General features: G+C 43.5%; 1 protein-coding gene across 6 annotated transcripts in view; it reads left to right on the top strand.

The window, feature by feature from the left end:
• HIC2 (HIC ZBTB transcriptional repressor 2) overlaps positions 1-23,739 on the top strand; it is a 134,411-nt gene that overhangs the window by 15,082 nt on the left and 95,590 nt on the right. Inside the window, exon 2 of one of the 6 annotated variants that reach the window (XM_089489753.1) lies at positions 22,687-22,720. The exons of 4 other annotated variants lie outside the window; for them this stretch is intronic. The gene's annotated coding sequence lies outside the window, so the exon portion shown is untranslated. Of the gene's footprint in view, positions 1-22,686; positions 22,721-23,739 lie in introns of those variants that run through there. One more of the 6 variants, XR_016277272.1, reaches the window with a different exon arrangement.

The following is a 23,739-nucleotide window of genomic DNA, read 5'->3' as shown; positions in this document are numbered from 1 at the left end:
GGGTAACAAAATCCGTGCACCCATTCAATACACTGGCATAGAAAATATATAAAATAGCAAAATCAAGGTTTGCTTTCTGGAATTTATATATATTTTAAAGCATTTTCAAGCTGTGGCTACTTCAATCCGTGCATAAAAAAATCTGTGGGTAAGGAGGGCTGACTGTAATGAGTTGTGTTCGTTTTGATGCTGCTGCTTGAGCTGGGAGAGAGCCAGCATAGCATGGTATGATGGTTTGAGTGTTGTACTCTGATGCTAGAGACCAGGGTTCAAATCCCTGCTTGGGTTTGGAAGCCCACTGCGTGACTTTGGGTGAGTTGCACCCTCTTGGCTTCAGAGGCAGGCAAAGACAAAAACCCCTCTGAACAAATCTTGCCAAGAAAATCTTGCCATGGCAAGGTTGCCTTAGAGTTGTCGTAAGTTGGAAACAACTTGAATTCTGTGATTCTATGAAACACAACCAACTGTGCCTGCTTTTTTGTAGATGTGTATTCTCCTAGATGCAATCTGTTGAAAAACCCATGTCCTGATACTTCATGCGCTCCAATAATAGCCAATTGGGGCTATATAGGGGACTGGAATATGTTGGTTGAAGTGGATGGGAAATGTTTGGTGACCAGAAAGCAGATTTTATTAAGTTTACCCAGGTCCAAAGCACACTGCAGAAGTAATCCAGTTTGAGACTGCTTGAACTGCCCTGGCTCAGTGCTAGGGCATCCTGGGAGTTATAGTTTATTATGGCACCAGAGCTCTCTGATGGAGCAGGCTAAATGTCTCAACAAAGCTAGAGTTCCCCGAATTCCCTAGCATTGAGCCAGGGCAATTCAAGCAGTCCCGAACTGGATTGTTTCTCCAGTGAATTTTGGACCTCAGTTTCGTTAAAGTAGTTACTAGCACAAATAATGGTGGGAAAAGTGTGTGTGTGTGTGTGTGTGAGAGAGAGAGAGAGAGAGAGAACAACTTATTTTGAACAGAGTTCAAGTTGGAGTGTGTGCTTTTTTCACACTCAAAACACTAGCTTTTATGGTAACAGGTCAGGTAGGCACTGTAAATGGCTCTTCGGGACCAGGGCTCTTACACTTCTGCCTGCCATAGAAAAGGCAACTGACTTATTTCCACAGTTGTCAATAGCTGCTTCAATGCCTTTTCATTAAATGACTGAGTCCTAAAAGTACTGGAAGCAATTACTTTAGGTTCAATTATTTGAAACCAGTTTCCAAAGAAATAGACATGCTAAATCTGTTGGCAGCAAAAGCAGCAAGAGTTCAATGGTACCTTCAAGACAGATGCATAGTCAGTGTCAGTACATTCTTCATTTAATTTCAGTCTGACATCAATATAATCCCACCCAAACCCTAAATTTCTGGATCGTGCTTCTTGCATCCAGTAAAGTGAGCTAGAGTCCACAAAAGCCCATGCTACAATAAATGCTAAACTTGAAGGTGCCACAGGGCTCATGTGTAGTCTGTAGAATCAGTACATAGAGAGATCTTGTAGCATCTTTGAGACTAAATGAAAGAGAGAAATTGGCAGCGTGAGCTTTCATAGAATGCACCAAATGTATCTGAGGAAGTAGACTGAAGTCTACAAAAGCTCATGCTGCCAATTTTGTTCTTTCAGTTCGTCCCAAAGGTGCTACAGGATCTCTCTACATACTAGTTTTAGACTAGTTTGTCTTCTGAAGTCACAGCTGGAATATGGGGTGGTTGCTGTGTTTCTTTTAAACATGGGCACAAGTCCTGTTACTTTCAGTGGGGTCTACAGGTAGTTCTTATTGAGTGCAGTCTTTGTCTCTTTTTTAAAAAGCACATCCCTGGGCATCTTGCCCCCACCTCCAACTGTATCCTCAACTAGGAATCAAAAATAAATGTAAGAATGACCTACTCTGCATTTGTTAAATGCATAAATGCCTTGTTTTGTTGCATTCTTTACACATGTGTGCATAGCACCCACAGACTTAAATACACCTTCTGATGTGGGCACACCCACTCATTCTTTTAGAAAAATAACCTTAAACATGGACCTTGAGTGCATGGCTACATCATTGCAAAGAATACCAAGAAATGGAGGTGTGTGTACCTACCTTTGTAGTTGCTTTTGTGTCCTGTTTAGGAAAGGAATGCGCATATGCCAACATGGGGGTAAATTCCCTTGGCGGTCTTTTGGGATCTGCATGCCATTGTTCCCATGGGATACTTACTTTTTCAGATGCAGCTGTACCCACCTTTAGTTTTCAAAGGTGGGTGCAGATGCATCTGAAAATGTCTTAGAACAGTTTTAGAACAAGGGTGGCCTGGGTTTGGGGCTTTTTGGCCAAAAGGTCAGCTCATACTCTGATATTTAAAAAAAAATGTAATTGGTGTTTAAAAAGGCGGTCTGAAGTAAAGCAGTCCTTTATAAGGAAGCTGGTATATACAGAACTACTTGTGGTGAAAAGGTGGCTGAAGGCCCCCTGAAATATTGTGATAGCCTGCAATGGGCTGGAGCAAGACAACCTTGGCTTGTTTAGTAAAAGAAATTGTGTGGTAAGGTTGGATGGGATGGGTGGTGGTTTATTGTTTGCTTAAGTCTGGAAAAGGGTTTATACCCAAACTACTCGGCTTTCTGCTTCTCTCAACTTCTCCTAGAGAAATAACGAAATTGTGGAGAAAGAAAGGCAACTAGAAATGCCAGTGTGGTGAGGCGATGGAGTGTGTGTGTGTGTGTGTGTGTGAGAGAGAGAGAGTGAGAGAGAGAGAGAGAGAGAGAGAGAGATACGGCTGATAACAAAGCTCCTTAAAACATAAATTGCCAGTTGCCTATTCATAAAGGAAAATGAGGGAGTGGAAAAGCACATGTAGCTTTGTTCTGACGCCTGGGTGGAAAATGAAATGAGGAGAGCCGACGGAGAAGCCTACTTTGGCTTTCGGGTCAAGATCAAACTCGGGGATGTGAGTTTGCATTGCCAGATGGGTCCTTCCAACCCTGTGCCATCTTGGAGGGGCATCTTCAAAGCTGAATGAGAGACGTAAGGCCTCACTGCCTTTACAAGAAAACGAACATTACCCTCACAACGCACGCATGGGTACATATGTGCATCTTTCCTGCTGTTTGCACTGGTACTTAAATTCTTTTTTTTTTTTTTAAGCATTTTTGCCTAGGCGTCTTCTATTGCCTCGAAGCATTTCTGGGTTTTAGTGAGAACTATGGAAGCTTTTGCCCCTGAGAGTGCCGTGGTTTCAGCAACCCAGTAGCAGATGTTGCCTTGGAAAGGTTTGGTGGGCGCTGTGGGGGGAGGAAGAGGCAGAAACGAATTGCATTTGTGATTCAGCCATTATGTGGGCTCTGTGACAGCTTAAGCTCAATGGGGTCTGAAGAAGAGGGGGAAGGGCTGGAGAGAGTGCGCAAGGGTGGCGGTGGTGGTTGTATTTCAGCCTAGCTGGGCATGCTTCCCTGGTTGGACTTGGTGAAAAATTAACAAGGGGTTCAGCTGTTCCATTTCTTACCAAAGAAGCCAAGCCTAGCTCTGAAGCGGGAGATTTGCCTTTAAAATAACTGCATATTGAAACCTAGCCGTATTCTGTTTGCCTAAAGGAGAAAGCCATGCTCTGAACTGATAGCTGGGATGGAAAAGTGGTTTAAAACCACCTTTTGGAGTTATAATTCAGGCGATTGTATTGCAGTCGGAAGCTGAAGCTTGATTCAAGCCATGCTGGGGCGTTTTTTTAAAAGGGTGCTGGCATTTGTCCCAGTTCTCTATCTTGGGTTGGGGCAATCCAAAACGTGAGCAGTTCTGGGGTGCCTCACATGCTAGATGTGAACCTTTCTTCTCCTTTGCGCTCTCAGTTGCTGGCCAGTGAGAAGTTTCTCTGTATCACGCAGCCCTGATGATATTGATTTAACTGGAGCCGGCTTCGAACAGCCTTGTTGCGGGACAAACTTTCTCATGCCGCCTCAGATTGCCGGTGAGAGATCTCATGCCCCAAGAAAATGAAAGAACTTTTGCCATGCTTCTACAGGCCAATACTATAGTCTTCTGGAATGTAGCTATAGTGCGGTAGATATTTCATGTCATTGTGCTGCAGTTACTATGGCAAAGGAGGTCTCCTGATGTGCTGTATTAACAATATGTCTATTCTCTTTCTCTCTCCCTTCCTGCTCTACGTTTTAGGATCTGAAGTCCCCCAAATCCTTTTCATCATCCTACAAAAACTGACGTAAAAACATTTCTAACTGGTCTGATGGTTGCCTCCTGTTGAAGGAGCTAAACTTCTGGACGTCCAAACTTGTCAAAATTAGTTATGCTTTGAGTGGCAATTCCTAGAGAGAGAGAGAGAGTTATTCTTCTTTTGGTCCCAGGGTTTGGGAGTACAAGGGGGAAACCAAAGTGCACAATAGTCCAGGCTTGGATAGTAAATGGGAAATACACTTGAAAAAGCACTGACTTGCAGTGGGAGAGATGTCCCAGTGCAGCTGTACCTGCAGTGATAGGTGGGCAGAAATACTCATGTTGCTTTGTCAGTCTTTGGATGAGGGCCCAGTGTTGGCTACAATCTCTGACACAGGATTAATCTCCACAATAGTGTTTTCTTTCTATATATCAGATTTCTCATTTTGTTAATAACCAATGCCTAGCTGTGTGCTTGAAGTCAGCTGTTCTGGAGGAGAAGCATCTGTGTGCGCGCGTGTGCATGTGTGCTTGTCGTCATTGGAATGACAGCTCTTGTCATGTTCAGTAGCCCATATTGTCTGCCCCAAGAACTGGGTGGTTTTTGTACTGGGGAGGTTACAAACAAGGAGTTAATTCCTTGAAAACCTTAGTTTGGGGGATGTTTTTGGTGGCTGTGTTTTTGTTTTCATCCACAGAAGAAGGGAGAAAGAAAGAAAAGGGCCAAAGCTTTTGCCCAAAGCATGAGGCATCTAGGACCTGGATGGGTAACACTGGCTTCCCAAGAGTTGTTGAATTTTTGCAACCACCATAATTTCTTGCAGTTGTCTATGCTGGATGGGTGTGCTGGGATTTGCAGTTCTCCAACATCCAGGGGGCCTCATTTACCAACTCCACTTTAAGACCATGTACATGATGATGTCTTGTCAGTGGAAAGAATCCTTGACCCCCTCTTGCTGGAGTACTTAAAACATACATTGTCCATCGCACCTTCATGGAGAAAAGAGAGGGAGTGGAAACGCGCATGTAGCTTTGGTGAGATCAGAAACATTTTAATTTTTCTGCCTAGGAATTGGGGGGGGGGGCAGAATTTCTGGCTTTATATGAAGCTGATACCTAAGGCTCTCTAATCCCCCTCCTACTAATCGTACATTAACAGGCATATGTTAGAGTTAGACTATATAAATTTTCTTTTCTTTTTATACACTTGCCATGCCAGGTTACTTTTTCATTCAGCCCAGTATGGTCTACTTTGATGAGTAGGCAGAGACTTGAACAGAACAGTTTTCCCATTGCCTACTCCAGGGATGAGCATTGGTGTCTATGGATGTGTTGGGACTGCAAATGCCACAATACCTGGCTAAACACTATTAGATTATGAGAGTTGCTGTTCAAAGTGACTAGAGGGCCAAAGTTTCCCCGCTCCTGCTATAGCTGGATAAGGGGACTGAAGTGGGGTCCTGGATGCAAAACATGTGTTCTGCCGCCAAGCTATGGTCTTGGGTGTGAATTCATGGGAGGCCTGTGGTTCGCCTCTTGCCTCATCCAGCCTGTCTTTCAGCTCCCAGTTCTTTGCAACTATGTGAGCTTGCTCAAACCTTCTCATCACCTAGAGCTGCCTGGCTCCTCTGCTCTCGCGTGTCGGTTACACTTCCCAGCTCTGCTCAGCTCCTGTATGCATGGCACACACCACTATCACCCCTTCCACATATTCTTTAGTTTCATCTGAAGTGATGAGGGCCTCATGATTCTATGTTGGCAGGTTCAGAAGACAGGGGACCAAATCCTTGCCACATGTGGTTGGCATTTGACCTCACCCATTTTATGGGTGCAGTTATGGATTTTTCTTTCTTTCAGTGAGGAGACCTGCTGCTTCTGCAAGGTTCCAGGAGCCATGAATTTCCTCTAAAACAAGGTAGAGGCATGTGTAGTGTGCATACGGGGCTTTTCCTGACCCTATAGACATGTTTCCAATAAGATGCACAATGTATATGTGGCACACACTCAGAATGTGCACACCCTCTGAGCTTCGTCCCTGCCCTGTTCCGAGAAGAAGCGAGATAAGAGGAGAGGGCTAGCTTACATCTTTTACTCTTTGCCAAATAGTCAGAGCATATCTGCATACTTTGAGTGTGTGTGTGTGAAAGCGAGAACTATATCATATAGAATAGTAACTATTTCTTGTTTAGAGAGTGTGCAAAGTTGTTTATCTGCAGATGTATCTTCAGTTACCTCAGGCACACAAGCCTTGTGACTGCCAAGGGACTTCAGATGGCTGTAATGTCTGAGGACTTTGAAGGACTTAGGAGACCAGCACTCTTTGACTTGAGATCACAGCTCATGGGTCACCCTTTCATGAGCAGGCTCTTTCAGTATGTTGCTCTGATGCAAACCAAGTAATTCAGTTTGCTGCTTGGCAGTGGCGGGAGGAAGGGGGTAACTGTTTATTGGCCCCCAAGGGGCATCTGTCCAACATCATGCCACCAAAGATGGGCTTCTGATCATGATCCACAGCTGTATGGTTAGTGTAAGGCAGCCTGAGAATCATGCAGCCCTCCAGTTGTTGTACTGTAATTGCCAGCGTTTCATACCATAGGCTATGTTCGCTAGGGCTGTAGGGAGTTGCCATCCAATAGCATCTCTGGTGTAAGGGGAAGAGATTCACTGACCTTTTCCCATGAGCCGTATTCTACTCTAGGCCAGTGATGGGAAACATCTGTGTCAACAGATGTGTTGGCCTACAGTTCCCATCAGCCCCACCCTGCAGGGAGTTGTAGCGCAAAGCAGCTGGAGGACTCAAAGTTCCCTCACTTTTTGCAGCGAGCTTTGTAAGCAGTCTCAGGGTTGGGAATGTGTGCGTTCAGGGCATTACAGTGACCCTGGGTGTTGGCCAGGAGGGAAAGGAGCAAAAAGATATATTTTTTAAAAGGTGATGGAATAGCTCTTTGGCAAAGCCATTGCATTTTTCTTATTTCACTCTCTTGTGCCTCCCAACCTGGAAAACAGGACATTTTGCCACCTTTGCTGCTAAAGCATTCATGGGTGCCTCATGCCTGTTTGAATAGGCTGTGTGTGTCTTTAAGGTTGTGTTTTGTCTGTCTTGCCTTCTTAGTTCCTGTGGAATTACGGTGAAGTGGCTAGATGTGTAGAACTTGTAGCTCTGTTGGTTATCTTACTCAGTTTTCTCCGACCTAGTACACTCTGGGGGCATTGGACTGCAACTACCATAATGCTCAGCCAGCATGGCAACATGGGCTAGGCATGCTAGGACTTTTAGTTCAGCAGATCTGGACATTCCTAGAAGTGGAAGGTTAGTTTTTGACATAGCCATGCCTTGTTTGTGACATGTGAACCAACTCAAGCTAATGTCTCCCTCTTGCTCTTTTAAACTGCTTTCTAGATCTCTCTTCCTATCAGTGTGCTTATGTGAATGATAGAAATGCAGCTGTAATTGTGGCTTCTTAGTTTGATCAATGGCTGTGCAGGAAGGTAGCCTTACAATGCCTGTATCTGTTCTGTTGCTAGTGAATAGATGACTTCTGTATCTTAAGCTGATAGTTCCTTCTCGCCATTCACCTACACACCGGTAGACTTGTACATGTTGAGAATAGTTTCTTACATGATCTATTCTAAGCTCTCCATCATGTATTTTTGTAACAGAGTGCTCCATGCATCTGATGAAGTGGACCCTAGCTCATAAAAGTCTATGCCATAATGGGCATGTTAGTCACAAAGTTTCCACAAAGCTTGCTTATTGTTATTATTTTGTAGTAATAACGGTGGTTCTCTTCCCCAATGCTGTCCTTCTTTCCCCTCCACTTGCTTGATTTCATTCACCATCTCATTCTTTCAACTCCGGTGAAATGGAAAGCATCAAGAGAAAACCTGCTCATGTCATCAGTAGAGATTCCCCTCTCTTCCCTGATTCAAAGGAGTGTGTTGCTGCATCATGGTTATGTTTCAATTAAAGCAGTCAACCCTGAGGAAGAATGGGCGAAACTGATACAACTTTCCCCGACTTCATCAGTTTCACTAGTTTCATTTAGGAAACCAACGGGGAGTGGATGGTGAGGGGGAAACCATGGAGGTATGGTGCGTGTGAGGAGGGCTAAACGCTATCAGACTAACCGGCCACATGTGATGGATTTGCATCCAAGTCTACTCACAGCATGTGAGAAACGTCTTCAGGGTCCTTTCTCGTGCTAGCTTGAAGAGCTGTGGCGATGCAACAAAGAGCATAACTTGTGAATGGTGGTAAATGTGACTAAGTAGAGGAAGGTTGCCAAGAGATTATTCAAGTGATGTGTATGACGGGGTGGGTGGGAATGCATTTTGTTGACTCTTGCTATAGCGCTCTTGGCATGCCTAGTGCCTTACAGAGTACAATTCCCTGCCCTGGAGGGTTTACAATCTGTAATCTGAGGTGTGTGTGGAAGGGAGAAACGGAAGACCTCAGGAAAGTGGAGACAGATCAGCAGGGGAAGAAGAGGTGTTTCTGTTGCTGACCGATAGTAGGGAAGGGCAGAGGTACCAAAGTGTTTCTGAGAATGGTTGTCTTTGAGGAGATGTATCAGCACTAGAGGTGGTGAATGGGGAAGAGATGGCCTTATGTGAATGCTCTGAAAGGCAGGGTCCAGCCTGGGCATAAGAAGGAGCAAGCCGGGAGTCACTTGAGAGAATATGAGTTGGGGGAGCAGATGGGAATGCGTGTGATTTTTGCCCCTCACCTTTTCAACCTATTGAAGAGAAGGTGAACTCGCTGAAGCCCCCAGCTGACTATTGTTTCACTCCTTTTCAAATTTGATATAGGCACTGGTAAGTGGGAGCTACAATAATTTTGCATTGTGAAGTGCTTCTATTCAGAGGCTCAGTGCTTCTGTTCCATTCCCATCCCGTTTTGTTTTTTCCCTCTTTACCCTTTCAGGGTCAAGTAGCATCCTCTGTCCTCATTGACTATTGAGTCTCATTTGACTATTGGGTCTCATCTGTCTTAATAGTTTCTAAAGGTTTTTGGGGGGGAGGAGAGGTACTTGGGTCTGTTGATACCTCCTTTCTAGTTTGCGAGTGGTACAGTTTTGGCTGCATAAAGGCAATGGCATCATATCCTGAGGTCTGGAAATGGAAGGAAATTATAGCTGGAAAGGTATTTATGCCTGGATTTAAAAAATGGGGGCAGAAAAGGACCTTAGTTCAGATAGGTGACAAGAGAGCACATTTCTGTGTGCAACCATACAAACAAGCATGGTTCAATCAATGTTCTGGAGGGCAGGCTGTATAAGCATCAGATTGCAGATGAAATAACAAAGGTGGGAGGGGGGGTTCTTCAAGGTAGCTGCCCATGCCCTTTCTGATTCCATAGGTCCAGCAAAATTCTTCTTTCTGATGGAATATGCAGTACAGTACCTTGTGGGATACTATCTAAGCAGAGCCTGGGGAAGTTACTGTAACTATCTAAGCAGAACCTGGAGAAGTTAACTAAAACTCCCAGATCCCCCAGGTAGCATGTTATTGGAATTATAGCCCAACATTTTATTTTTCCAGGGTCTGCATCTAGGTAAGTCCAAAAAGGCAGGTGGGGGTATTTTCTTTGGCCAGCTTTGAATAAATGTATTGGCTTTCTCTATGATGAGCTTGCCACAATAAAAACATCAGTGCCCTCCGGCTTCTTCCTTTGAGAAAGAAGCTACTTAATGCCACCCGCTTTCCTTGAACATCCCTCCTCCCTTCTGCAAGGGCATCTATCCCTTTTCTGAACCTTTGTGAGAAGCTGTCTGTTTGTGTCTTGTTTGTGTCCCTTCCCCTTGGGTTATGTGGTCTGGTGCCAGCATTCAGCGTGACTCAACACTTTGAGAAAATTCTTGGAAAAGAACTTCCGCTCGCTCTAGGTCAAAATCATTTTGGCAGCCAAGTGGGCTTTGCTGTCTTTTGTCAGACGATAAACTTGCACAGAATTTTTGATGCCCATAACGGTAACAATTAGAGAGCCAGTGCGGCGTAGTGGCTTGAATGTTGGACTATGGCTGTGGAGACCAGGGTTCAAGTCCCTGCTCAGCAAGGGCAAGTCACACTCTCTCAGCCTCAGGGGAAGACCATGACAAACCTCCCCTGAACAGATCATGCCAGGAAAACCCTATGAGAGGGTCGCCCTAAGTCGGAAACAACTTGAAGGCACACAACACACACATACACAACAGTAACAATTACAGCACAAACTATGTGCAACCTTTCTAGATGCCCAAAGGTCCTCATTAGTCAAGAGGAGAAGAGTTCTCAAGATCTTGAAAGTTTGCATGCATTTATTTTTTTTTTTGTGCTTGACCTTCCTTGGCCAAATAATTTGATAAGTTTTCTTATGCCCAACACAGTCACCTCTGCTTTTTGTAAGACGTGTTCATGTGTGTTGCGACCCTGTGTAAGTCACAGAAGTGGTTGTAAGTGCTAGTCTTCTGCGGAATCAAATGTGTGGTTTAAAGACTGTCTGTTCCAAATAACTGCTTAGGATTTGCCATGCTAGGTTGCAGGAGTGGTCTGTTTAACTCCGTCGAGTCCAATAGTAAGCCTTTTCTAGGTGGATGTATTACAAATGTCTGGATTATTTTTTATAAGAAAAATCCTTGACAACTAGTGTATTTTAAAATTGTATGCCCGTGACTTCGAAATTCACTGTTGGGCATTGTGGCTAGATGGTGCGTGCTTATTGTATCAAAAAAGACTTGTACTTGCAAGGCTAAAGAGACAAATGTTGACCATCTATTATTCAATGGATGGAGTACTCTAACGTTTTATCTTTATTTTATTTTTATTTTATTATATTACACTGGACCAGTAACCACCACCTTGAGACTCTTAGTCTCAAAGGTGCTAGAAGGTCTCTACATATTGATTCTACAGACTAACACGGCTATATCTTTGAATTCTACCACTTCGAGTGACAGTGATTTCAATCATTCAGTTCAATCCTTTGGAGAAGGAATTTAAATTGTGCTCACCCCTACTTCATGGATATTCCTTTCTCTGAAGCTCCCTGGTTTATTAATCCCCTAACCTCAAAAGGCAGCCTTTTTTGGCCACTACTATCCTTAGTTTTTGGGACATTTTTGTCTAGCGTTGTTAAAGCAGTTGGAAGTCAAAGAATCTTGCCTGTCTGCTACAGATGAAATCTGTCAATAGATCTTGTTGTACTTTCTGCTCACCCAAGTGTATAGGATAGGGCCTCCTAGTATTCTGCAACCATATCCTCCAATGCTATGTTGCTCCCACTGGTGGGAGACAAAGGAGGGCCCCCTCAAGCCAACCTGGGGCAGGCATGTTTAGGGAGAAGTACTACTTCAAGTATCAAGTGAGCAACCCATTTGAGGCTTTGAATGTCACTACCAGCACCTTGAGTTCAGAAGAGAAATGCACTGTCAACCAACGTAGCCTCTTTAAGACTGGTGTCATACAGTGGACCCTTGGTATCTGCTGGGGTTTGGTTCCAGGGCCCCCGGGGATACCGAAATCTATGGATACTCCAGTTGCGTTAAATACAGTGGCATAGTAAAATGGGTGTCCCTTATATAAAGATGGCAAAATCAAGGTTTAGCTTTTTGGAATTCATATTTTCTGAAATATTTTCAATCTGTGGATATGAAGGGCCAACTGTAGTGTCTCTATACCAGAACTAAAATCTTGAATCTGCCCAGTAGCAAACACAGTCGGTCCTCTGTATCCACATATTTTTTATCCATAGATTCAACCATCCACAGCTTGAAAATAGTTAAAAAATAATACATAAATTCCAAAACTGATTTTGCTATTTTATATAAGAGACACCATTTTACTGTGCTGTTGTAAATAATGAGACTTGAGCATCCATGAATTTTGGTATCCATGGGAGTGGTGGTGTCCTGGTACCAAACCCCAGCAGATACCAAGGGATACCCAGTGTAGGCAACCATGCAGCAGCTCCTGAAAACAGCTGGGCAGCTATCTTTTGTACTAGCTGCAGCCTCAAGAGCATTCCCACACACAGTGCTTTGGAGTAGTTCAGCCTTGTGGTTCCCAGTACCTGCGTCAATGTAACCAAACCATCCCTTATGTATTGATTCAGTTGCAAGTCCCATTGTCTTCGGTGCAACCCAAGTAAGTATACACAAGTCTACAGCTTTGATGTGGCTTAGATTTTACAGTCCAACCAATTCAAAACTTGACTTGGAAGTTATTTTTATTGGAATAATTGTCTGTTTAAAAGCGTGGCTATTTGGAAAGATGCACTTCCCCTTCCATTATATAAATTTTTTGGGTGGCTGGGTGGGTGGGGGAAGCATCATGAAGAATTCGCATTATAATTTGAGCATGCCTCAAAGAGCTGTGCCTTAAGGAGAGGGAGAAATTATAGCTGTTTAAAAAGTAATTTACAATTTTTAAACTGCCCATTTCTGGAAGAGAGCTATCTGGTGTTTTGAACAATTGCCTTGATGCAGATGGGCGTCGGAAGAAAAAGTTTGCACATCCCAAATGTAATGAATATCTTAAGATAAATAATACAGTGGTGAGTAATCGCTTTGACTTCTCTGAGCCTTCCAACCTCCTCTGGGTTTTATGACAATCTCTTTCCTACAGATTTTCTTACACCTGCTTTTTCTACCTATATAGGTGATATTTTTTTTTATTTGTGAGATTTATAATGCTTGGTAGTAATGCTAATTTTGAGATTTAGTTATTTGTGGGTATTGCTCATAATGGGGTAGTTTTGAGACTTACAATCTTATTGGCAGTGTGTATATTTTGAGGTTTATGGTGTTGGGAAAATTAGAAGTGTCTAACTCTGAATCGTTGGCTTAAAGATGCTTTGTAGAGATTGCTTTTTTGGGGGGTGTGAGGGAGAAACTGAGCTGTGTATGTGAACCATCTAAAGCTAAACATTTTCACTGAGTTTATTTCCTTTTTTTTAAAATGGAGACTAGATACAGTCGCAACTTTCTTTCCTCTGTAACAACTAGAAACCATGGGACCTATCAGGAGAAGTTGTAAAATCTTCCCATGATATGCTCTGTGTTGGCTTTTGTTTCCATCTGTATTTTCCCTTTCTTCAGCGACTTCAGGGCAATTGTATGTCGCTCTCTCCTTTTTGCTTCTTTCACAACAGGCTTGTGTAGTAAGTCAGGATGAAAGAAAGTCTCCTGCTGAACTTCCTGACTGGATGGGAATTCAAACCCACATCCGGGAGTCTTCTTCAAGCACTCTTTACTACTGTTCCATACTGGCTCATGAAGTGTTGTGTTCCGTGACACTGTTCACAGAACGGTGACATACTTCTATACCACCATGTTACAGCCATGCCGAAAACACCAATCTCATCTCATTTCAAAAGCGAAGCAGAATCAGGCCTTGTTGGATGGGAGACCATCAGGTAATACCAAGTCTCTCCAGGTAGAGCTAGGAAAGAATCCTTTCTGAAGCCCCAAAGAACTTATAGCGGCCAGTGTTGACAGTACTGGGCTAGATGGACCAATTGTTTGACTTGATATAAGAGAGGTTCATCTTTCTCCTGTCCGGCTGCTCCTTAAGACTTGTTCCTGGTCAGAAATGGGAGAAAATACTACTTGTTACTCTTCTGACAATATTTCAGGAATAGCTCACCTCCTTGCTAACTGCAGTGTTTAAGTATTTGGTGATTGTTGGGTGTCCTTATGAGTGATCTTTCAAAGAACTGCAAGGTTACTGAAGTAATGTGTCCCTTACTCAAAGAAGTAAGATTTATAATCATTTGCTGCCCTGCATTAGTTCCAGTAATACAAGGAAACTAGCTCTTCAGATGTTTTTGGATTGCAGCTCCCATAATCCCTCACCTGAGGAGTAGGCTGGCCAGGCTGATGAAAGTTGTAGCCCCAAAGCATTGGGAGGACCACATTTGACTAACCTGTGACCCATTCATATCTCTGAAATCTGATTTTGAGTAGCTTCATGGCTTTGGTCTAGTGGTCTATTGACTGATGGAAGATTATGACCATATTTCTTGCCAGTGTATTCCAACCAGTCAGATATTCTGTGGATGTAGTATATGGCTTCAGACCCCGCTCTGTGGCTATAGTTTGACCAAGTTGCTTCTGAACCAAATGCATCTGAGGAAGTGGAGTGAAGTCTACAAAGGCTCATGCTGCCAATTTCTTTCTTTCAGTTAATCTCAAAGGTGCTACAAGATCTCTCTACATACTGATTCAACATCTTTGAATTCTACCAGGTTGTCTGAAATCATAGAATTATACACTTAGAAGAGACCACAAGGGCCATCCAATCCAACCCCCTGCCATGCAGGAACTCTCAATCAAAGCATCCCCGACCGATGGCCATCCAGCCTCTGCTTAAAGACCTCCAAGGAAGGAGATTCTACCACTCTCTGAGGGTGTGTTCCATTGTTGAACAGCCCTTACTGTCAGGAGGTTCCTCCTAATGTTGAGGTGGAATCTCTTTTCCTGTAGTTTGCATCCATTGCTCCATGGTGTCCTATTCTCTGGAGCAGCAGAAAACAAGCTTGCTCCCTCCTCAATATGACATCCCTTCAAATATTTAAACAGAGCTATCATATCACCTCTTAACCTTCTGAAGTGAGCTTTACCCTCTACACTATAAATTGCTGCCATACTGTTAAGTTGAAACTGCAGCATGAAAAGCACGACCAAATGAACTCCTAAAGAGTGTGTGTGTCTGAATGGGAGAAGATCTGGCACTATTCCTCCATCTTAAGAAGTATGCCACTGTGTTTTTAAGTATGTGATTTCCCCAAGCATTGCTGACCTATCACTTATGATGGTTGAAGGAGGTCTGAAAAAAGCCAACCCCATAATTATCAGTAAGAAGCAGCAGATAAACCCACACCTCTTCACTTTTGATGGGTTGGCTGCTGGAGTCATGCCTTGGGGTGGTACACTCCCACTCCAGCTTACAATACTCATCGTTTGCTTGTCCAAACCAGGCTCTCGGTTCTGGTAGGTCGAAGTCAAATGATAATTTTTGGAGACCCTTGCCAAGGTAAACAGTATGGTGATGGCAGTGCATTGCATACACAGGGACTTGGATCGTATGGAAAACTCCATGTAGTAATATTACCACTTTTGATAATGGTCTCTGCCTCCAAAACAGTCTCTTCATTGAGTAGCTTAGCTACCTGGATCAGGTCCTGTATTTGCTCTTTTAAAAAGGACAACTAAGTAGATTAAAAAGTATTGAGCATTTTTGACAAGTCTGAATCACTGACTTTTCTCATTCCTCGGTGCCGTGGCGGTAGTGGCAGAGAGGTATCGTTTTACCTGCAGACGCAGCTGGATCTGAAACCGGCCTCTTTGTAGGTCTAGCTTTTAGGAATGCTTGTTTGCTTTCTAAGAACAAGCACAACAAAGGTATTTCTCACAGTCTGTGCCAAAATAAAGGATTTCTGTTCAATGAAAGTGTGTGAGAGAGAAAAGACTAGAGCAGTAGTACTGCACTGTGGCTCTCGGCCCTTCCCTTCGGCTGTTTTAAAATAGAAAACCTATCTATGGGGGTCCTGTATGATAAAATACCTAATGATACTGGGGTGTCACTACACACTTTTGGGGTGTTTTTCATTGTGTTTTGTTATGGCATGCAAGTAGGCTTGGGGTGAGGATTCCTTGGCCTTCCAGATGTTTTGACTTACAGCTCCCATCAACCTCACCTAGCATCATCCGTAGTGAGGACTGTGGGAGTTGTCTCAACCATCTGGAGGGCAAAGGTTTCAAAATTTGAGAGTGTAGCCTCAAAATAAATTTCCTGCACTCAGATTTTTAAATTTTCAGTTAGGTCTTTTCTTAACATCAGGTTCCAGTTGGTATATCTTGGGGTTACTTTTTTTAAAAAAGATAGATCTTAGAATACAGAGCCAGGAGATTTGCCATTGTCTTCCTTTTAGGCTTCAGACTTCTTCTGAATAAATGTTGCTCAGAAAATCCTAGAAACGATGTTGCCATGAGTCAGTAGTAAATCCAAGAGTTTTGACTCTGTCGTGGGTTTGAGCAGATGCAGTCGCATCAGAGGGCATGGCTGTAAATGGTAGATTTGGTAGCGTGCTTTGGGTGGAAACTGGAAACATGTAAGTAAGTACAGTATAGCAATCGGTGGGTTTTCGATAAGAATATGGTCGTGAGAAGTCTGTTGTGCAGTTGCATAGTGTGTCATAAGTCAGAAGCAACTGGAAGGCACATTGTAGCAGCAAAGCTTTTGGGACTCTGAAATTATTCTCTCCCTGAAATAAGATCTTAAGGAACTGGATATGTCCAGGCTTCAGAAAGTAAGGAGATATAAATCCACAGATAGATTATTTTTGCCCCCCTTGCCTGAGAATGGGGAAAGGAGTAATGGAATTCAGTCAGGACTTGGAAAAAGTTTCTGTTAGAATCATAGAATCGTAGAGTTGGAAGAGACCACTAGGGCCATGCAGTCCAACCCCCTGCCATGCAGGAAATCTCAATCAAAGCATCCCCGACAGATGGCCATCCAGCCTCTGTTTGAAGACCTCTAAAGAAGGAGACTCCACTACACTCCGAGGGAGTGTGTTCCACTGTCAAACAGCCCTTACTCTCAGGAAGTTCCTCCTAATGTTGAGGTAGAATCTCTTTTCCTGCAGCTTGCATCCATTGCTCCGGATCCTAGTCTCTGGAGCAGCAGAAAACAAGCTTGCTCCCTCCTCACTATGACATCCCTTCAAATATTTAAACAGAGCTATCATATCACCTCTTAACCTTCTCTTCTCCAGGCTAAACATCCCCAGCTCCCTAAGTCGTTCCTCATAGGGCATGTTGTGAACGTGTATACCCAGAATTTTCCAGCTTAGGTGATTCTGGGGGTTTTGTTCACAAAACGAACTTTTCAAGTTCTGGCTGAATTCGGACTCCTTCCTGGCTCTGGATTCAGCATACAGAGTATAGATTTAAAGTCTGCATCGTGATGGAACAAGGCTGCCAATGGGGCTTGTGGAATCTCATTCTTTGGATGCCTTCTAGACAAGGTTAGACATGTGTTTGTGAGGCTTTGAGTAGAGGGTAAACCTGCCCCAGGACAAAGGGTCGGACCTAAATACCCAGCTGAAGCCTTTTGAATGGTTCATTTTGTATAATTCAGGGTAAGAAGCTGAAAGGGCCTGATGGAAGGGGCAACCTCATAGCTAACATCTCTTTGTGGAGGCAGAGCATAGAAGTGTAGATTTCACGTATGTAATGTTTCCTGGAATAAAGCAGTTTAAGATAGGAGGTGGGAAAGGGTGCATATCTGAAGGTGAGCATGTTAGCCTTCTGAGCTGTTACTCATATCACTGTCTCCATGTACCTGATACTTTTATTTTAAATGAGAAGGCAAGTCCTTGCACCACTAAACTTAAAATCTAGCTCTATGCCATGAGAGAAATGGAGGAAGGGAAGAGAAATGGAGAATGCTTCATAGCTGCTTCACCATTCCTAACAATGTCCAGTCTGTGAGGTGTATGGAACTATATTTGAGAGCTAAAATCCTAAAATTTTAATACAGTGCCATAAATAACCACTTGTACACACACACATAAACCTATGTGTTCTTGTTTGAGCAGATGTGTACCACCGTAAGAATTGTTTTGCTCCCATCCCTCAGATAATGTCACCTCAAAGCACTTAGTTCTCAACCAGCCCTTTTTGGATTCGATACACAAACTAGGTTAAAAAGAGCATAACTGGCATTGGTGAGGAGATACACAATTGTGTTCTACCCGAAGCATTTATCCAGTGTATCTGTATATTCTTTTAACAATATATACACCTGAGCATAGACCTGAGCCAGGTATTGACAGAACAGGACTAACCTGGGGGAAGTTAAAAATGCATATATTTTTCTTTAGAGTTGGCACTTCTGGAGTACAAGTATTGGAGGTTATGTGGCTGTTTCATTTGCACAAGGCTTTTGCTTAAATTTGCCCCATCTTTGAAAAAATAGCTGTCACCAGACCTGTTTGCATGCTGAATTCCATGTTTTTAAAGCATAATAATGTACTTCTTCACAGTATGTTCCTGCACTGTGAGGCTATGCCTGGGACTTGCCTGCCAACTGGAGTGTGGTGGGTGACTGCAAAGAGCAGGGTCTTTTGGGTCGAGATGCCAACAGGGGTTCTATTTGGGCATTTGGTACCCATCATTGTGAAGAGACTCCTATGTGTGTCTACATGGCCCCCTCCAGATTGATTCCAGACACATGTCAGGCTAGTACTTATGTTGGTATCTAGGGAGTGGAATGAGTTTGTGTGCTCCTGCCCAGTGTCTTCAGGTGCTTTGTATCTGAAGGTTTCAAACCCCCAAACAGGTCTCTTGTGGGCTACACTCCTAAGAGTGACCTGTTGAGCAGCACATTTTCAGATGCTGAGTTAAGATGTGGCTTACTACAGATACCTTTGCCAAAGCAGCTTGTTTTTCTCTTAGCACCATTTTGGGAGTTCCCTGTGGTTTGCAGCTGCATCACTTTGCTTGTGACTGGTTGTATCTGCTATTAAACCAGGGCTGGGGAACCTTTGGACCCTTCAGATGACGAGTGACTCCAGCTCCCATTATCCCAAAACTGTTGGCCATCTTTGCAGGGGTAATGGACACTGAAGTCCAGCAACAACTGGATGGCTGCACGCCTGAGTTGCTGACTGCTCTTTCTACTGTTCCTATTTGTTTTATTTTATTGTAATGTAGTTTGTTTCTTTTCATTGAGGTTTGATTTTAGTTTGTTGAAACCTGCTCTGGTTTTATAGTCGAAGAAGAGTGGCACAACTGTCATTTACAATAAACAGCTCACGGTAATCCTATCGCTCACTTAATCCTCACTTCTCTTAAAAATCTAATAGTGTCTCTCATAAACCTAAGTGAGAAGTGATGAGATGCGCAGGGGCAAAAAAAAAAATAAATCAATTTTCCTCTTGGTGTTCAGTGTTAAAAGGCTTCTGGAAGCCGAAAACACAAGAGGCTAATAAACAAAATCAGATCCTGTTCAGTGCCAATGAATGGGGAAGCCCTTGCGGAAGGTGGCATCTGATATTTCTTTACTCGAGAGTTATGCTGGTGTAACACCCCAAGAGGATTCTGATCGTTGCATTGAATGTCTATAGTTTAGAGGGGCAGTTCTGGACAGTTGGAGGGGAGTCAGTTGGTGTAGCTAGCTAAACAAAATAAATAAACCAAAGTGAGAAATAAATGCCTGTTGTTGTTGTGATTTTACTATTGATAGCGGTAAGACATGAAAAGGAAGAGCCTCATTGTGTATGTTCTGCTTTAATTATTTTTTAGGCTCATTAGTTGGAAACATGGGAAGCTGGCATACTTGGAGTAATGCCAAAGAGCACCCAATGCCATTTTTCCTTGATCTCTCCACAAATGAAAAGGCCAAAGAGTCTTGGTTTGGTTTTGGTTTTTAATATGAGTTGTTTTTAACATCAGGTAAAAAAATAAAAGGCAGAGAAGTTTCTGGACCATGATTTCCATGGTTTTCCTGCAGTCCCCCTGTGCCCACCTCTGCCCACCTAGGAATAGCTGCCTTTGCGCATGCGTGCAAGAAAATCTTTAATGACTTCATTTCCCCCTTGCTGTTCTCTTCTAGCTAGAGTTTTGATGCTGGTGAAGAGTCAGAAGTCTCCTGTTGAGTGTTTCTCAGGGCTAGACATAAAAGCTGGCAAAGTGAGGCAACTGCCTCAGGTGACAGTCCCAGAGCTGCTCCACATGAGGCCCTGCCCATCTCCCTCTGTTGGATGACCAGCACCATCTTGTTTGTCTCAGGCAGCAAAATGTCTTTGGCCAGCTGTAGTTTCAAGTCAGAAGATCTGCTGTGGCTTGACTCCTGAGCATCTATTCACACAGTCACCTTCTACAAACCTCTCTTTGACATACCTACATTCTTTACCTTCTTTTTCCTTCTACTTTCACATACCCCCTTATCCTCTCATACAATTTGTCACTACCATCCATTACTTTCTTCACTTTCAACTCTTCCATTTTTTACCTTCCTTCACTCATCTTTGCTCTCACCTTCTCCTTACCATACCTCCCTATTCTCTCATCTCACATTGTTCTTCAGCCATCCAACATCCTCTGTACCCTCTGCTACATACTCAAACCTTCGCTTACTTACCTAATCCTATCTTTCCATTCTCTCCCCTTCCGTTCTTCCCTTCACCCTTCATATCATCACACATACCAACTTCCTCCCTTGCTTTCTTTAGCTATTATTTACATGTGTTTTGTTCCTCTTACACCGCATTTGACATTGATACCCTGATCCTGTTAACAGTGTCTTCAATCCCTCTGGAATTCTCTCTGTTTTCCTAACAAAAATCATATTTGTATTTAATAAATGTTTGATCCACACTGGTACCACAGAGGCAGAGGGGAAGAAAGTCTTGATTCCACTGCCATTGGATAGAAGAGTACACCATTGGCTCTTGGCCATTGGTTTTAAGGTTTATTGATATTGTTTGTATTTTCAAGTTGAAAATCTGCTTTGTTAGAGGATTTACCCTGCAAAAAAGGACTGGGACTATATCTAAGGGTAGAAGTTCCTCTTAGAATTTCTGGCTGATCAAAACAGCCCATTCTTCATTCCTCCATAAGGAGCTTAGACTACTTAAAGTTGGAATTCAGTGGTCACCAGACGATGATGGGCAGTACTGACAAACACATGACTTGCACTGGTTGGCCTTAGGAAAAGTGTATATTTTTCCTATTTTAAAATGCACTTTATGTTTCTTTGCCAATGAGGGTGTCATTAGATGGTGTTTTAGACAAACCATATGGCTGTCTTCAAAAGGCACCATGTAGAATTTCATGCAAAATTGTTTTGGGGAATGAAGTGGTCATGACTTGGAAAGATAGATGCTTCTTTGTGTACCCCCCTCTGCCAGCTCTACCCCCACTCCTCATCCTGGAAACATGACATTTGGTCACATGCATTTAAAACTTGATTTCATAGAGAACGGACAACTTCTTAGCTTGGCTAGTCAAATGAAATGGGCTGGGGGAGGCATGTGATAACTGATAATTTAGCTCTATTCTCTCCATGCTGGCTGGCTCCATTCACCTACCTTTGCGTGTCGACTGAACAGCTGATGTATTTAAAATCTTGTAATGCTTTCTGAGTTACTTGGAAAAAAACCTTAACTGTTTCTCTTACCACAACTTGCCCATAAGAACCAGTGGGAATTAGGCCTGCTTCCATCACTAGGGGCTAAAGCTCCCATCATCCCCAGTTAATGGGACCTCCAACAGGATCTGGAAGGCCACAAGTTTCCTAGCTCTGAAAAACTGTATAAAATATACCCTGAGAGGAAAATAGGTTTGGTAATGGCAAAATGAAACAGAATGATAAGTTGCAGGAAGCGTAAGGAGATGATTTCACCTATTTTTACCATCATTCAGCCTTAACAACAACAAAACCACTTCATTTTTAGTCACTGCATAGCTGGCTGTTTGCAAGAAGAGATAGTTTCATGTAGACCTTGTGTTGAATGGCTAAAATTCAGTGGCTGAAAAGTAATTTACAGGTGAACAATAGCAGTGTATAATTTTTTCTAACCATCTGGATGTACATGACTAGAAAGATCCCACGGTTCAGATATTGCTTGCTGATGCCATGGGCGTTGGAAGTAATGTCTTGTAATTCGTGGATATACATAATGATTTTATTTGCATGTTCCAGCAAACCATGGTTAGTTTATTGGCATTTGTCTTACTGTGGTATGTAAATGCATCTCTGCTAACAAGCCATGGTTTGTTGACCATCTACAAACCACAGTCTGAACCTGCAGTTGAGTTTGTCACTGGCTTACACTGTCTTGTTGAAACAATGGATTTTTTTTACCACTGAACCTAAGAGTGGCTTGTCTCATGCTGGTTTCCCCAGCTGCAGTCCATAAAACAGAAACTGACAAAATGGGTCGGAGAAACAAGCAAAAGTTTAGAAGAGAAGCCATAGCATCTTTGTCTGCCCCACAATATGTTATTGAATCAATATACCATGATTGACATAAATCATGGCTTGTAATGTGAATTTGTACCCATTGATAGGCCAATACAACCTTCCCCCGACCTAACACCCTCCTGTTGTGGTGGACTACAACTCCTTTTATCCCTAGGCAGTATGACTATTTGGGGGGGGGGGGGGGGGGCACTAGGTTGAGCCAGGCCAACTTGTAGATATAGAAAAGGATCGGATGAATGTTTGGTGCAAAGGCTTTTACTATCCATGATAGTTCACTGAAAACTCTGTTTTTGAGATGGGATACAAAATGGGGGCAAAATGTAGTTTTGCCTGCAGCACTTTGTGTTTGTTGTCAGACAGTGTTGACAGTACTGGGCTGGAGGGACCAATGGGTTGACTTCATGTGAGGCAGCCTTGTGTTTCTGTCTTGTCTCCTTAGCAGAGCTTGGGGAATGTGCCTTTTTTGTTTTTTTGGACTGCAACTTCCAGAATCCCCCAGTTTAGTCAAAAGAACCCACCCAAGCTCTGCTTCTTGAGCAATGATCTGACACTCTTCTGTTCTTTGACCGCAGAGCCCTGCCAGAGGAGCTAACCCAACTGTGCAAGGTAAGAGAGGGCTCTTCCTCTTTGCTGTACATTTATTCGGGGAGGGAATGAAGCCAGAGACTTCAGGGCAGATATGCAAAACACAGATTTGCATTGGTGGGAATCCTGGAGTTGAAACCTGGAGAGAAATCCCTCACTGCGTATATTGAGACAGTTGTGCGTTAGAACTGGATCAACATCTTTCCACACGTCTCCCTCTTCTTTCCCTACTCTCTAATGAAAATGGACACTCGGGGTGCAAGTTCTATACATCCCTTCCCAAATATGTGTATATTAAATGATTAGGCATTAATAAACCATGGTGCTTCTCTAACACAGAGAGACACACACACCCTGCATAAATTTATGTGGTTCTGGATAGAACGTATAGGTGGAGAGCGGGTGACCTGCCAGAAGTTGATGGGACGTACGGCCCGTAATGACCAGCGAGAGATGGTGAGAATTGTAGTCCGACACATCTGGAGGGCGCTGCTTTCTAATAGGGTGGGGCAAAGGGCCCAATTCTCCTGGGCAAACAGGAATTGTTGAAGCACACAGGCATTTTGCTGAAGGAGCAGCAGCCAAGATTGCAGGCTTATCAGTCAAGATAAACAAGCTGGGCTTCCAAAAATCTAGTGCCTTGTCCATTTTTCTCTGGGATCCTGTTTCAGAGAACAGAGGGAAAGGCAAGATGTGCTTGGAGATAGGGAGAAGTTTTCCAGGGGAAGATAATTGGCCAACTGACTTGGTCTGTGGTTTGGGCTCAGTGCAGGAGGGTATTGGTTTACCCTGTTACGATTCTTGTAGCCAAGACTCCCTGAGCTTTCCCACCCCAAGCCCCTTCCGTCTTGCTTCGAGTACCGGATAGCTAGGCCAGAGTTGGGGCCTGTGGGGGCAGATGTTTGCGCAACTCCATGGATCCCTTGCCAGCAGACCGAGTAGGGAGTGGTGATGGGAGTTGCAGCCCAACATCTGGACAGCCATGTGTTCCCTATCCCTGGCACTGACAACGTCAGTCCGAGAGTTTTCTCCCCCCTCCT

The sequence above is a fragment of the Sceloporus occidentalis genome, unplaced genomic scaffold (genome assembly GCF_023333645.1).
Source record: "Sceloporus occidentalis isolate IW3139 unplaced genomic scaffold, rSceOcc1.0.p SCAF_41, whole genome shotgun sequence".
NCBI lineage: Eukaryota > Metazoa > Chordata > Lepidosauria > Squamata > Phrynosomatidae > Sceloporus > Sceloporus occidentalis.
Note: the sequence above shows the minus strand (reverse complement) of the source record. Positions and strands in the feature narration are given on the sequence as shown.